General features: G+C 27.3%; 1 protein-coding gene across 2 annotated transcripts in view; it reads left to right on the top strand.

Annotated features, from left to right (window-relative positions):
• Positions 1-13486, top strand: part of LOC129957590 (prolyl 4-hydroxylase subunit alpha-2-like) — a 117160-nt gene that overhangs the window by 53335 nt on the left and 50339 nt on the right. The window contains exon 1 of one of the 2 annotated variants that reach the window (XM_056070004.1): positions 5719-5911. The exons of the other annotated variant lie outside the window; for it this stretch is intronic. The gene's annotated coding sequence lies outside the window, so the exon portion shown is untranslated. Of the gene's footprint in view, positions 1-5718; positions 5912-13486 lie in introns of those variants that run through there. 2 annotated transcript variants of the gene reach the window in all.

Genomic DNA, 13486 nt, shown 5'->3' on the forward strand with positions numbered 1-13486 from the left:
ATTCAAGGCATTAAAAAAAATCAAAATTATCTCTCTCTCTCTCTTTTTTTTTACTTCCTCATATAGTTAGTATAGAGAAAGTATAGTAACCCTCATAAATTCCAAACTAGAGATTTTTAACGATTCTCCACGTTATAGACTTCTCTGTGTTTGAAAAATACATTTTTGGGAAACGTCCGTCTGTCTGTCAGTGACAAAAATAACTCAAAAACGCTTTAAGCTAGATGGATTAAATTTGGTATACGGTTTTTACACTAAATTTGCAGATTTCTATCAAATTTTGAGAAAAATTTGTACAGAAGACGTCTATATGTCAGGGTGTCCGATTATAAGTCAACACATATAAGTCAACTACAAAAAGAAGAGAGCTACATAAAATTTGATTCAGAGTTTAACATTTATAGTGTATAGGTACCTATAAAAATTTGCGCGAAATACAAAAAGAAGTTGACCGTCTGTCTGTCTGTACTTTCAGAAACATGTAAACGCGATAACTCAAAAAAGCAATGACTTAAAAATATGAAAAATAGTATGGGATTTTGTGATTACTAGTGCAGTTTTGTGTCAAATTTTTGTTTCAATCGGATGAGGAAAACATCTAAAACACAAATTCGATTTTTGGATACTTTTAACCCCATGCCAGGATTAATCGCCGAATAATTCGCCAATGATTACTCGACAGTTCCAGTAAAAATGCTAAATTCACACCAAAGTTTAATATTTCGTAACTATTGTAAACCAATGCCATGAAAGGTGTTCAAAGCTACGTATAGCACCTTTATTAGAGAATATGCGAGAAGGTTTATCAGAGACCACACCCGCTGTTATTTTTTTTTTTTAAATATCTGTTTGATTTCATTATCTGGGGTTTTCTCTTCAGCAGGTTTCATTTCGTGGAACTCTCGATTTTGGAATTTCCTCAGCCAGATCGAATGAATCCGGTTTTCTTCATTTCCACATGCTCGCTCTTTAAGTGGGGCTGGTTGCTCGACCCGGAACATGGTTTTTATACATTTCTGGTTCACGAGTTCACCCCTCTCTTGGTATCCACTTGGGGGAAAAACATCAGGATAAAAGTAAAAAAATTGGGGTCAAACGATTTTCACTCCAAACAAAAATAGTACCTTCTAGAAAGTTTTTCTGAGAAGATCGGAAAAATGTGCATTGTTCGAAAACAACGACAAAAAAAAAAATTATCTGTATATCTGACACATAAAACAATTGATGCAGTTTTCTGACACCGATTCATAATACGTCACTTAAATGTTTGTCATTTTGAACATTTAATGATGAACAATTTTTCGTTATATTCATGGTAACATTTTCTTATAGATCTGAAATATATAGTATAAAAGCAAAGGAATGATGTTAACAGAAATGATGAAAGTAGAAATAAAAGCATTATGAATGCATTTAACATTCAAAACGATTTGTATATTTTGTTTACGCAATTATAAAAAAAAGAGAGAGAGAGAGAGATTTTAAGAATCAGAGTAATTTTCATCATTTTAAGCATTCAATAATGAACACTTTTTCGTCAAATTTATGTTAACATTTCTGTATTGATTTGAAATATATATTGTAAAATCAAAGAAATGATGTTAAAAAAATGATGAAAGTAGAAATAAAAACATTATGAATGCATTTAACATTCAAAACGATTGGTATATTTTGTTTACGCAATTATAAAAAAAGAGAGAGAGAGAGAGATTTTAAGAATCAGAGTAATTTTCATCATTTTAAGCATTCAATAATGAACACTTTTTCGTCAAATTTATGTTAACATTTATGTATTGATTTGAAATATATATTGTAAAATCAAAGAAATGATGTTAAAAAAATGATGAAAGTAGAAATAAAAACATTATGCATGCATTTGACATTTAAAACGATTTGTATATTTTGTTTACGCAATTATAAAAAAAGAGAGAGAGAGAGATTTTAAGAATCAAGAGTAATTTTCATCATTTTAAGCATTCAATAATGAACACTTTTTCGTCAAATTTATGTTAACATTTCTGTATTGATTTGAAATATATATTGTAAAATCAAAGAAATGATGTTAAAAAAATGATGAAAATAGAAATAAAAGCATTATGAATGCATTTAACATTCAAAACGATTGGTATAATTTTCTGACATGATTTAAAAAAAGAGAGATGTGTTTTAGGAATAATAAATTTCAACATTTTGAACATTTAATAATGAACATTCTTTTTCGTCACATTATTATTCCTTTATAGATCTAAAGTATATATATATATATATATATATATATATATATATACAATTCCACTTTCGGTTTAATTAATTCCTCTGTAAAAATAATGCGCCATCAGTATTACGTATCAAATGAAGGTGATCCTTCCGTTGCCCTTGTCAAAGGTCAGCACATGTATTCCATTGGCACGTGGCCGGAAATCCTATTTTATATAAGACGAGTGATCGTTTGGTTCGCGCTCTCTTTGCCCTTTTTTCTTACTTCTGCTTTTGTGTCAAGCTGCGTCTTCTTGTAAATAATTATGCTTTCCTGGATGGTGGCAGAGAAAGAATAAAACGAAATTAAAAATACAACGTCTCGTCTATGTCTTCAAACCTGCCTTCTGCTGCAAACAAAATAATGTTACATATATAATAAAATCACGATATATAGAGAAATAACGATTCATGTTAAACGAAACATCGCTATGATCAAATTCATCATCGCAATATTTCGTCCAACATTTATATTTTTCGGGCTTATGGAAACGTATAGATTCTTCGAAATTATGAGTTTGAGAATTCTAGAGAATTATAATTTTCTAGAATTTCTAGAGAATTATAATTTTTTAGGGAAAATTCATATACAGAAGACAAAAAAGTGCAAAAGGATTCACGTCAGAGTATTAGTCCTTATTAAAATGTAATTTTCTTGCATTTATAGAACGACAAAAGAAGGCATGCATTTTCAAGCAAGATTATGAAGGACTTTAACATCCTCCAACGTTATCTTCCAAAGAGCTGATTATCCCAATGAGTCAAAGTCCTTCCTACTCCACGCTGAGCATCAATTATCCAAAATAATTAGAGTTTGCAATTATGTTTCGGTTGAAAACGAACCAATTTCATGTGTGAGCAACTTTTCACCGGGGCGGAAATGGTGATTTCTTTTTCTAGGGCGATTGCTCTTCATCTTAAATATTTGGAACCAAACTTCCCATAGAAGTATTCATTTCAAGTTCTTGGAGTTTTTTTTTCTCCTTATTTCTTAAATGCAAATTTGTTTTCTGCACATTATTTTATTCTTCACATTTAACTCAAACGACTATTTTTACTTCAAACATGCCTCTATGAAAATTTTAAGTATAATTTAAAAAAATTATAAGCAGTTACCGATTCCATAGCTTTAGAATATAAAACCCAGCGGGTGTGGTCGCCCCAAAACAATCTGGTATATTCTAATAAATTTGGCATGCCATAGAATGCTTTACATGGCACTGGCGTACAATAGTTACGAAATATCAACTTTTGGGGTGAATTTAGCATTTTTACTGAATCTATCGTGACATACTTGGCGAGTTATTTGGCGATTAATCAACAGCATGCATTAATAATATCCAAAGATGGAATTTCTGTTTTAGGCAGGTTTTTCTGAACCAATTAAAATAACAGTTTGGATTCAAAAATGCACTTGTTGACACAAATTATTACGCCAGATGTGATATATTTATTATGCTTTTTGAATTATCTCGTTTACTTATTTCTGAAAGTACCGACTAACAGACAGTCAACCCGTATTTGGATTGGCTCATTATTTGACAGGTGTCCATTCTATAGATGTTAAATCTGTGTACCGAATCTTATCCATTCAGCTCTCTTCTTGTAGTTTTCGTGTTAACTTACATTCGAACAGTCAGATAGACAGATCATCGGATTTACCTCCAAATTTGACAGAAATCTACAAATGCGATATAAAGATCATATACTAAATTTAATTCATCTTGCTCAAAGAGTTTTGGAGTTATCATCGTCACAGACAGACTCAGATTCGTCAAAATCTCGAGTTAAGAATTTTTTGACGATTATTATATTTTCTCTATACTAAATATACAAGGAAGGAAAATTTTTTAAATGATTTGAACTCTAGCTCCAAACATTAAGAAACGTTTTGTCCTTTTTTTTTTTTTTTTTTCACTATTTCGCTAAAAATTTCTTTTAAATTTCATTTCCGTATTTTTTCGTACGCAATATATTGAAACCAACATTTTAGAAAGTTATCTGCAATCAGTAGGTAAGCGTTTCTCTATGTCAAAATTTGATATTTGATGCTTCTTACATATTTATACATAAAAATTGAGTGTTTAAATGAGAAAAATGGGTCCCAAGATTCGCTTAATCCGTACCTGGTTGTATGTTAATATTTTGATCCTTATTTAATATTATTATTGTTTGAGCAGTTTTCTATATAAGACCCTTTCGATTTTGTTTCTAACTCCATTTTTGGAAAGTTACACTAATTTTTATATTTGTATTTACATACGTTTTAAAGCTATTTTACATCTTTAAAAACTATTTTTCGAAATTCGAATCTTTGATAAAAATTTTCTTGCGAATATTAATTCTAAAGCAAATTTTTTGTTCAAATTTTGTATAGTTTCTAAGTATGTTCCTCAGTTCCTAAACCAGAGGATCAGTAATCTATTCATTTAGAAATATTCTACTGTTGTTTTAGTGCTTCACAATGCGAAAACAATTGAAAATTTCGTATCATTTATAAGTTGAATACAAATATTTAACGAAATGACAGAAATACAGATTTTTTTTTTTTTTTTACTTCAGGATCTAGGCAATATATTTCTAATACTATCTCTAAAGTGTCAAGCTATCTCTAAAGTGTCATTTGATAAACCTCTAAACTAAAAACTTTTTGCTTTATACCTCTATTTTAACAAAATAAATAAATAAAAAATAAATCCCACCAAAAGTAGCTTTTTTTAAACTTTAGAAAACATTTTCATTTAACTAGCATACTTTGGTTTCATACCTTTTCCTCTAATCCTTTTACTGCAAAATATTTAAAAAATATAACTATAATAGAGGGTTTTAAAAAAATGCATCCAGAGAATAGCCACATACCTTAAAACCATTAAAAATTAAAAATATTAATCTTATTGTGATGATTTTTAATTCAAATACATAGATAAATCGAATTTTTATTGCAATCCCTTCAGGTTCGAAATTTTTCATCTTCTACTTTACCAGTCATTTTTATAATTATTTAAGCATATTTTAAAAAAAAAAAAAAAAATGGGTTGGCGTCTTAGTGCTGACCAAATAATGTTCGCACACCAAGAACTACTTTTGTGAACAACGCAATTTTTTTAGAAATTATATCTGGCGGTATGCCTTATTTCCCCAGTTTTAGCGAACAAAACGATCTCATCGGCTTCTCTTGAGAACATTTTCCTTAATTGGAACTCCAATGTTTTTGGAATAATATCGAACCCGGAACCAATTCTATTTCTGGATCATCCAGGCGTCACCCAAGGCCGCTCGAAGAGTAAAAAAAATCCCAAACAAATGTTGCCGAACTCGGTCAACAAACTTTCACCTTAAACCGGCACGTAGTCAAAATCGTCCCACTTTGGAGGTCGGCATGTAGGTCGATGCCGACTATCTTCCTTTTATTCGAGCGAAAAAAAATGAAAATAAATCGAACAGGCAGCGGTGGTCTTTTCAGTAGAGGAGAGAATAGTTAGAGTCAAGGACGTTGCATAGGATGGACTATGGGGAAATACTATCCCACACTGGATTTTAGATATTGCAGAATCACTGTGATTTGTAGCAACTTTTTGGTGTGAAACTGTGATTCGGTGTCATAGATGTGATTCTTTGTTTCATTCTAAGGAATATTTGGTATCTAATAAAAAAGGTGAGATGCTCTTTTTATTTTCCACTAACCCCCTTTGGCAATCTGTTGGTTTACAGAGATTAATGGCTATTAAAGATTTTAAAAGTTTGTGTAACTCAGTCTTAATGATTTCCTCAATAAAATATTTTTTAACTTCAATTTTAATGTAGACATATAACTGAAATTATTTTAAAAGTTTTTTACCATTTATTCGTTCTACTATGCATTCCTCTAATTTTCTGTGTGTTTTTTATTCATCTAATTATATCACAGAGAAGAGCAATGTTTAAAAATGGGCTATATTTAAAAAACAATTCACAATTCCTTGATTTTGAAATTAAATATTAATTGCAAATATGACAAAATTTCAAAATATTCCTTAAAAATATGTGGCAAATTCTGAAATTTTCTCAAAATTTCTGAAAAAAATGAATCGATTCTTCATGTCAAAGTTGAATATTAGAAACAACGATATAAACGATTTGAGTTCCACTTCAACAATGAAATATATTGTTGAATAATACGTTTAGTATAATTTTTAAATTAAGAAAAAAATCGAAGAAAATTATTTATCAAAAATTTTTATTATTAAAAAGATAATTTTTAAAATTTTAATATCATACAAAATTTATATTTCAGTATAATATTTTTGAAAGTCATTACTGAAAAACTCCAAAATTTTGCTTTAGTTTTAATAATGTAAAATTTAAAAGTTTGCTCCAGGTGTGCATTTCCAACTTCCAAAGAAAAAAAAATTAAATATATTGCTAATCTGAAATTTTCGTTACGAATGTTATGATATTCGAAATACTCTTATGCTAAAAAAAATGTCAGCAAAATTATTTGTTAATTTTACATTTTTTCTATTTTTATAAGAAATGAATAAATATAATAAAGCTCCAAGATGATGACTATTTTTCGAAATTTTTTCGAAAAAAAAAGCTTTAATATTTCTTAATGTTTTGTATATTCAGCAATATTTAAATTAACATTTTTATTTCATATGAAATAGTATTTGATTTTTCTTTTAGCTACTTAAAAATCATTGCAACAATAATGTACAAGGCCCATAATAAAAGAAATAAAATTTATGAAGAATTCTATTAATATATCTATATACCGCAACAACGAAGATATATTTCAAAGATGAAACTAAAAATTTGAAACTCATGGAATATTTTAAAATGTAGACAACGATTTCAATATCATTTTTTAAAAATTTCAAAAATGAACTTCTAATGTCTATAAAGCAATCACATTATTAATCAAAATTAATTTTACTGAACGAATGAGTACAAATATTAGTAAAAAATCCAAACGATTTCTTTTTATTTGTTTGTTAAAAAAGATTTAAATAAAAATTCAAAGTTTTTATTTTATTTGCACGGCTTTTTTTTCTCTCTCTCTTCTTGAATTTGCTATATTCTTAATAGAAACGATAACAAATCCCAAACGATTTCTTTTTGTCTTTGTGATAATAAATAGTTCAAATAAAATTCACAATTTTTATCGATTTTGCCCCTTTTTTTGTATTTACTATGTTTTTAATATGAATAACAATAAATACCAAAAGATGTTTATTAATTAAAAATTAATATAAAATTTTGGGTTTTTTTTTTTATCGAATTTGTATGTTTTTCGTATTCATTACGCACTTATTATAAATGAAAGCTATTTATAGGAATGTTTTTTTTTCATATCGTTTTCTAAACTGCAAGATGAATTGCAACTACAGTGGCTCCCAAAAGTATTCGTACACCAACAAGAATCAATTAAAAACCTCATTATTTACCATGATATATTCTTATTTTTACATGAAAATTTTTTCATAGCATATTTTTACAGTTCTTAATAAAGCAGTGAAGAATAAATTTTAATTACGATGCAAATTATTTTTTTAAAAATGACAATAAATAAAATTGCACAAAAATAGGACACAAAAGTGATCATACACTTTAAAAAAACATCACTAAATATGAAATTTTCTAAATTTTTCTAAATGTTTAGTATTTAGTAGGATATCCTTTATTCTTTATAACAGCTTTTAAACGTTTGGGCATAGATTTAACTAAACGGTCGGTTACTTCTGCACCGATCTTGTTCCATTCTTCGATCATTACTGCTTTCAGTTGAATTTTCGATTTAATGTTGTGACTTCTTATTCGCACCTCTAATTCTTTCCAAATATGTTCTATAGGGTTTAAATCCGGTGATTGAGCTGGTGTTTTAGGGTTTGAGGGCAATGATAGAGACAAAAAAGACGAACATTCATGGCCGTGTGCTTAGGATCGTTGTCTTGGTAATACACAAAGTTGTTTAAAATGCTCAATTTTTATGCTGACACTTTTAAATTATTATTGAGAATATTTATATATACTCTATGATCCATTATACCATCAATGAATACTAAATTGCCTACTCCAGCTACTGACATACACCCCCAAACCATGATACCTCCACCGCCATGTTTTACTGTTCCAACTAAATTCTTGGGATTAAGTTCTTCGTTTTTTTCTCTCCATACAATGATTCTCCCATCCGACCCAAAGATGTTAAACTTACTTTTATCTGTAAATAAGACACGATTCCAATAGCTCTCTGGCTGGTTTATCATAGATTTGACAAATTTAAGCCTAGCAATTCTGTTCTTCTGACTTACAAAGAATTTTCTTTGTGCAAAGCGGCCATGTATACCAACATTCCGAAGAATTCTACGAATAGTTTCACAGGAAATAGAAGTTCCATTTGATTCATTATATTGTGAAGTAAACTTTATTGCACTTAGATGTGGATTTTTTAGAAATTTACTCACAATATTTCTTTGACTTCTAGCTGACAGAATTTGAGGGCGACCATTACGAGGCTTGTTTGTAATCCTTTTTCCCTCTCTGTAACGTTTTATCATGCTTTGCACCGTTGAATGAGGTAGATTAGTTATAGTTGCAATGCCTCGAAATATAATTAATTTTCGTACGTCTAAACTCGTTTCTTTACGAATGCGCGTCATATCTAAGAATAAAGTAAATAGAATAAATAATTGTGATATTAAATACTGAAATCAAACGATTTTAGTGTATTTTTCAATTAGAAGAAAAATAAGCCGCAAAAGATATTTTTATGATGAATTTAAATAAATAATGTTTGGATGTACGAAGACTTTTGTGTTCTAATTTTGTGGCATTTTTTATTTATTTATTTTTTAGAACAATACTACTTGATTTTTTATAAAAATATTTGTTCAGTTTTATTAAGAACTATTTAAAGATGCTAATTAAAATAAGCCAACTAATAAAAGGCTTTATTAAGAAATATAGAACACAATTTCTGCAAATTTCTTTAGTGTACGAACACTTTTGGGAGCCACTGTATTTGAAATATTATTATTTACTAATCGAGCAAAAATACTGTGAGGTTAGGTTTAGACATTCTAATTTTCAACTCAATGTTATACCTCTGCTGTTAAAACCATAAAAACAGGTGGAGTGAAAACTGTAAAACTTACAATAATTTTGATTCTGGCAAATCTCATAATATTTTAGAATATCTTCGTATATCGTTGCATTCGATACATTTTTAGAATTTGAAAAATTTCTATTATATTTTAGATTAAGTTCAAATATTTCTTAACATTATTGCCTTTTGGAGGCGAATTTCCGTTTAGGCAGATTAGGCTACTTGCCGCCTTAAACCGCTGAATTGAGGAAGGGTCGAGGGCTGATCAATTAAAACAATGCTATTTCCAAGTTGCTGCATAAATAAACATATTCTATGAATTACAAAATATCAGAATACATTAAATTATTAAATAAAATATTATTACTTATTTATTATTTGTGAATTAATTAGTTATACTGTATTCCACTTAACGTTAAAATAATGTTCTAACTTTATATTTCTCTGAAGTTTATTATTTTTTTTGAATTTAATATAATAATTATAATCTGCTAATTATAAATAAGAAAAACTGACATCTAAATAATGATTAATAAAATACTAATACACATAATTATTAATAATTATAATTAATTTTTCAAAAATTAAATTAAAATAAATTTTTTGACTTAATTAACATTTGATTAATTAAGTTAAAAATGTCTTGAAACATGAATTGCATTGGCCAACTATTCCAAGAATATGCACTGCGAAACGATTAAATCCGCCACTGTAACTTTTTGAAGCAATCTTAAACTTTTCATAAAATTTTATAAATTTTTGTAGACATGTCTATACTATTTTCTATCATCCTGAGATATCCTAAAGATTTTCAGAAAATTCTGTAAAATTATGGAATATAATGAACTAAAGATTAGGCCTGTAAAGAAATTATACTCAAACCAACCCCAGTTTGTAAACAAAAATATCGAAACAGCAGCAAATTTTTGGATTTAAAAATTTGTTAATTATTATAAATTTCTTTGTTAACTAAAAGTTATTAGAAAAAGAAATTGATGAAACAAATTTCATGTTATATCCCAACTTGAATTTTACAGTCCAGTCGATTTGCCATTGAAAGTATCAAAACTTAGAAAAAAGAAATTTGCAAAATTTTAACTTTCAAATATGAAATAAGTCAAGTTCGATCAAAATGCTTAGAAGTGCTATTCGTTCCCCATATAAACGCATTCGAGTCATTAAATGCCATCTCCCTGCATACTTCAATTTTTAGCATGACATCTAAATTGAGGTATTCCGCATGATAAGAGGCTGAAAGTACTACATTTAAATCCTATGTGATTTTGCATAAGACACCGATTTTTTTTTACTAATGGATAATACTGATTATTAAAAATCATGTAATTTTTTTAACTATCCTCCATGCAAAAGATTATTTAGGCAAAATTTGATTGTACCAATTCTTTTTCGGAAAAATGAGTATTGATAATTAGGAACACCAAAAAAAATGCAATCTGTTCCTAAAAATTGTATTACATGCATAATATAATCAAATTTGATAATAACAAACGACCAAAATATTTTTTTAAAAAAGAAGAAAAAAAGAAAAAGAAAATGATTATTTCAGAATTTAACAAGAATCATAAGAGGAAAAACTTCTACATAACAAGATTAACGGGTTTTCCATTTCACGAATGTAATTATCAAAATCGAAGATGTTTAATAGATAAAGAAATCAAAAAATCTTTTAGAAATATATTATTTATTTGAGAATAAGTGAATCTATTGTTCTGCTTCTGTGGAATTCGCCAATTTGTTATTTAAAATTAATGGATAAACAAAAGAAGGTACGAAGGAATTTTAAAATAAATAATAAATAAAAAAGATATAGGATATTAACTTCTAATGACATATTTTTGATTCAAACATCATCGTCGTTTTAAATTAATTTATTTTTATTTATTGCTTTTTCTTCGATAGTTATCTGTTCTTAAGATAACTCAGAAACTCAATTATTATACGATTTATCCCAATGTTTTGATTATAAAGAAATGGCCTTCTAAAAAATGAATAGTTTTTTATGTTCGAATTGTTTTGGACAGGTTTCCATGATTGCTTAGGAATAATGTACTACTGTTAATAAACTGGCGATTATCAAAATGCAGATATCTAAAGTTGCAAAATATTACTCCAAATTCTTTCCTTTCTTTTTTTTCTGATTTTAAAAAATAAACTCGTTTATCAGGAATGAAATGGCTTAAATGGATCTTAGCATAATTTGGGACAATTTTTTTCTTTTTGAAAACGATTTCTAAAATAAAAATAAATAAATTGGAACGCATATTTTATTCCTAATGCATTTTTTATGAAATTACTTTTTTAATAATCAGATTTTAATATAAGTATTCTTTCTTTACAGTATATATCTGAAAGGTCTAATTCATATTTGTGAATTTCGAATTTTATAAACAAAGCAAAGATTCGCTTTATTGATTAATTAAAATGATTAGCAAATATCAAAGTATAGATCAGGCTATGAAACAAAACAGGCTACGTTTTTTTTCTTATTATTGTCAGTGAAAAACTGAATTTAAATTACTTACTTTTGGATTTTAATCATCGAGTTGGAATTTTTTTATATACATTTTTAGTATTTCATTTATGTCATTTTTATTTTTATTTATTTATTTTATTGAGGACATATTTTAAAAATGATTTTTTCCATGAGAATTTCAAGTACTTTTTTCTGAAAAAAGTACTTTTCTTGTTTTTGAAAAACTGAAATCGAACTCTTTAAGAAAATAAAAGAAATATTTTCCTTCTTAAATGAAGAGCAAGAAAAGTAAAAAAATATTTTGGTGAAGTCTGTGAATTTTAATTTTATTTCATTTTTGTAATAAAATCCGAGGATATTAGAGTTTTTAAAGCAGCTTCAAATTGCCAATAACGAATACAGATTTTTTTTAACTGTTGGTGAAGTATAGTCAAATACGTAAGCCATGATTTTTTACAAAACCCTTACTAAAAAAATTTGAGAAAAGTATCAGTAAAAAAGCAATGAAAATTGATCATTTTAGACACTTTTTATTTATTATTTTTTGAATCTTTAACCAGATATGACAGGAACTATCATTTTGAATTGCTATTTAAAAGAAGCATTCTTAAGTGTCAATATAGAAAAAGTTCTAGAAAAGGCAATCCTGATTTTTTTTATTTGATAAGAATTAAAAAAATGATTAAGAATCTCTTGTTTTCATGTGAATGTTATAGTTTTTTTTTCATCCTTTCCAGTAACGGATGCTTAGAAATTAAAGTGGAGTTCTTTCAAGCAACTATTATAAATAAAACTTCAAAATAAAAAGTAATTAAATAAAGTAATAAAATAAAAAATAATAAAAAGTAATTAAATAAAATAATAAAGTAATAAATAATAAAAAGTAAGAATCCGTAAATAAAATAAAATAAAATAATTAAATTAAAAATAAATAAAAGATAAAAATTAGTAAATAAAATAAAACAATTAAATTAAAAATAAATTAAAAATAAAAAAATCAGTAAAAAAAAATAATTCAAGTAAAAATTCATAAAGCATAAACATCAGTCAATAAAATAAAATGATTAAATAAAAATAAATAAAAAATAAAAATCAGTAAATAAAATAAAGTAATTAAATTTGAAAGATGAATAAATAAAAATCATTAAATTAAATAAAATAGTTTAATAAAAAATAAAATTAATGAAAGAAACTTTTAAAAATTTATCCGTGATTTAAATTTTTTTTTTGAAACTATATTGAAGAACATTTTTTCAATCACAAAGGAAAGAAAAGAAAAAGAACATTTTCGTGATTTTCTTTCTTTCATCATCAGCTACTGTAAATTTTTCTCGATGTTTCTTTTGAGCCATTTTTTATATGAAACCACAATGCAGAGCATGTGTTCGACTTTTATCAAGGCTGCAGCTGCTCTTTATTTGTGGAAGCTGACGACAACAGCGTCTTGCTGCACGTGAATTCAGAATAAGCGAATGCGAATTTGTATTCCGATGGAGAAAGAGTTAACGACGCACCTTGAACTTGAAGAGACACTGTTCTGTGACGAAATTTTTAAAACGGAGAGACTGGTTTGCCTGGAATTAAAGCAGAACATTTATAGTAATGAACATTATCTCAGATGGCTGGTAAATGAATGTGACAAAATCGTT

The sequence above is a fragment of the Argiope bruennichi genome, chromosome 11, assembly GCF_947563725.1.
Source record: "Argiope bruennichi chromosome 11, qqArgBrue1.1, whole genome shotgun sequence".
Classification (NCBI taxonomy): domain Eukaryota; kingdom Metazoa; phylum Arthropoda; class Arachnida; order Araneae; family Araneidae; genus Argiope; species Argiope bruennichi.